This window comes from Stegastes partitus, unplaced genomic scaffold, assembly GCF_000690725.1.
Source record: "Stegastes partitus isolate 25-593 unplaced genomic scaffold, Stegastes_partitus-1.0.2 Scaffold964, whole genome shotgun sequence".
Classification (NCBI taxonomy): domain Eukaryota; kingdom Metazoa; phylum Chordata; class Actinopteri; family Pomacentridae; genus Stegastes; species Stegastes partitus.
In genome coordinates, this window is record NW_007578695.1 from 115429 (window position 1) to 118797 (window position 3369).

General features: G+C 39.7%; 1 protein-coding gene across 1 annotated transcript in view; it reads left to right on the plus strand.

Annotated features, from left to right (window-relative positions):
- The window catches only part of carmil2 (capping protein regulator and myosin 1 linker 2), an 81248-nt gene that overhangs the window by 48065 nt on the left and 29814 nt on the right, over positions 1-3369 (plus strand). The window lies entirely within an intron of this gene.

The following is a 3369-nucleotide window of genomic DNA, read 5'->3' on the forward strand; positions in this document are numbered from 1 at the left end:
GTGTGTGTGTGTGTGTGTGTGTGTGTGTAAAAACAGACTCATACATTTTGGGAGTGGTGTTCCCTGGGTTGTTCCCAATGCTTACTTCTCTCCCTCTCTCTCCTGGGAATGCTTTCGCTGACTCAATTATTCATGTGTTCAAATTAATGGTGGTCTCTTTCTCTGTGCTGCCACTGTGTAAATGAAAGAGGGGATTTCTTTCATCTGCCGTGACCTTGTGTGTGTGTAAACTGTGTCTAATGTGTGATTTTTTTTAACTTGACGATACACATTTGCTGTTTGTGTTCGGTTGTTTTCCTCAAACACAACCAACACATTGGTTTCAGTTCTGTAAGAGACGATCCTACAGTCGGTGGTGTTCGGTCGGGTTCTGTCCGTCACCTCTGTCAGTTAGTGATGAGTAAGTGTAGGTCCTCACTGGTTGGTTGTCATTGCAGTTTTTCTTGTTTCCTTTGGCTCAGTTCTCAAATGACAGCATAAGTCATGAAGCCGTTACGCAAAATACTTCAGCATTAACACCAAACGCATTTAAATTCAAAACATTAAAAGAACAAACCACACCATGGAAACTAAGTGCATCAGCTGAAATTCAAATCTTCATTCTTTTCAAGACTTAATATGTCCACTTTTAGTTTTAGAGACGTACCTAATCCTCCTCAGCATGGAGGATACCAGTGTTACACAAATTCATGGACAGTCAGGTGATACACCTGGCCAAGACAGAGTTTTCACTTTTTCCTTTTTTAGAAAATCTTGTGTGATTTTGGCAGTGTGCTTTGGATCATTATCATTCTGGAATATTCCTCTTCTGCCAAGTTTCTGGAGTATTTTGGTAGATCCACAGGCACTCATGATACCATTACTAAGTGTCTACATTCATGCAGGACCATATCATCACACTCCCACACCTATACTTGACTGTCGGTACTATGCATTCACTTTGCTGGTCCTGGCCAGGCTCATACCAAACATGTCAGCGAGGAAGGGTGTTTTTTTCTCTCTTTTTTTTTTGGATGGTATCCATAGATGTCATTGACATTATGAACTGTTCTTTACACTGTCTGAGCTGTCACAGAAACTCAGACCCATTAATAACCCTTGTACCATGTCTTAATGATAGATTGTGCAATAGTTTCAAGGACCTTTGAAATACAAGCTGGTTAAAAGCCCAACCAGGAATGGGAGTTGAAGATTAGCTTAATGCTATACACTGTATATGCTGTACATCAGGTGTTTTCTATGTTAAATGCATGGTCCCTGATCAAATAAACAAATAAATAAAAAATAGTGGGCTGCAAGGTGGAGCGGTGGATAGCACTGTTGCCTCGCAGCAAGAAGGTCGCCGGTTCGCGTCCAATTGAAGACACCCGGGATCTTTCTGCGTGGAATTTGCATGTTCTCCACGTGCATCGTCTCTCCGGGTTCTCCGGCTTCCTCCAAAAACATCCATCCATCCATCCATCATCTATACACCGCTTAATCCTCACTAGGGTCGCAGAGGGACTGGAGTCTATCCCAGCCGACTTAGGGTGACACCCTGGACAGATCGCTACACTTACAGACAGACAACCAAGCACACTCACATTCACACCTACGAACAATTTAGAATCACCAATTAACCTCAGCATGTTTTTGGACTGTGTGAGAGGAAGCTGGAGAGAACCCACGCTGCACGGGAGAGAACATCCAAACTCCACACAGAAAGATTCCGGTGCCCCTACCGGGATGCGAACCGGCAACCTTCTTGCTGCGAGGCAACAGTGTTACCAACCAAAACATCCAAAAACATGTTGAGGTTAATTGGTGATTCTAAATTGTCCGTAGGTGTGAATGTGAGTGTGCTTGGTTGTCTGTCTCTAAGTGTAGCCCTGTGATAGACTGGTTACCTGTCCAGGGTGGATGGAGGTATACTCAATTTAATGTCAGTGATGACAGGTAAGTCATTTTATCTCAAATCATAAAATTTTTAGAACGACATCTGCTTAACCATTTCATATTTCCTGAAAATATTATAGGATAAGATGTGGATATTTATTAGGATGATCGTGACATTTTACCTTCATATATAAAATAGTTTCCGATATATATATACATAGACATATACATATATATATTTATTTATTTTCAATTTGCCCGTCATTCCACTTTCGGCACATTTTTTGTGTGCATTGAAATGTAGTGCTATGTTTGGATGGCAATATCCCAGAAACTATTGAAGATAAAAGCCTGAAACTGTTATTTCTCATCATACCACTAATTCAGAAATTGATGCCTCAAACATAGACTTAAATTTTAATATGTGAAAAAATGTGCTACATGTGGGTTTATCTTGAAAAGTGCTTGATATATTTGTGTTAATTTTCAGAGATACAATTTTAAATATATACAGTTTATTATCAAAAAGTTTCAAGCAAACCAGAGCTTGTCGACCAGAATGCCCCTGATGGTTTGAGATGGGACGACCCAAGTTTTTTTTTAACTTGGGTGTCAGTGACCACAGATGTATTCATGTTTGTTGCACTTTATTTAGCAGTTTTTTTAGGGTCTGTATTTTGACATTTACTTTTTTTGGCTTATGGTATAGCAGAAACCTTTGCACTGCTAAAAGCAACCCTTTTGCAAAGGCTCTCTCTTTAGCATCATCCTCAAATGGTTCAACATAAAACATTTATGGTGCTACAAATATCACTGTCCCACAGTGACAGTGACAGTTTCAAACCCTTTTTAGAAACAATAGTGAGGTCAGATTTGTATAAAAGTAAAAGCTAGCTAAAAGAAAAGAATATGCATATGACCTATTTATAAATCTGCTACAATGTCAACTAGTCAGTGTACAGCTTGTACAACTGTACATTTACTGTCCCCTCAAAATAACTCAATACACAGCCGAATTTTTAATATCTAATGAAAACAAGTATCATTATGTCGGTCAAGATATCGAAGTGATTTGTGGATCCATCAGTAATCCCTATGCACCCACCAATCACATAGCAGGGGGATCAAGTGTTTTAAACAAAGAAAAGTGCACTAAAGAGTCCAGACCTCTGCCAAGGACAATACCCGAGTTCCACATGGCCAGACGAGGCTGTATCTCACAAGTTCATGAGAAAACCTTTCCACCATGCTGTATACAACGGAAGCAAAAGAGGAGGAGTTTTGAGGAAGATCCCTGAAAAATGCTGTCAGGTGGTTTATAAAGGTGGGAAATTTGAGAGTTGGTTCAGTCAGCAAAGGATATTGTTGCCATCAAATGTACATCATTAGATGTGTATCACATTAATATTCCTGCACCTCGATCTATACTATTTGGAGGAAGTTGATAATCAAAATCAGGTTTATAAATCAGAGTGGCATTGGTGGTACCATTGA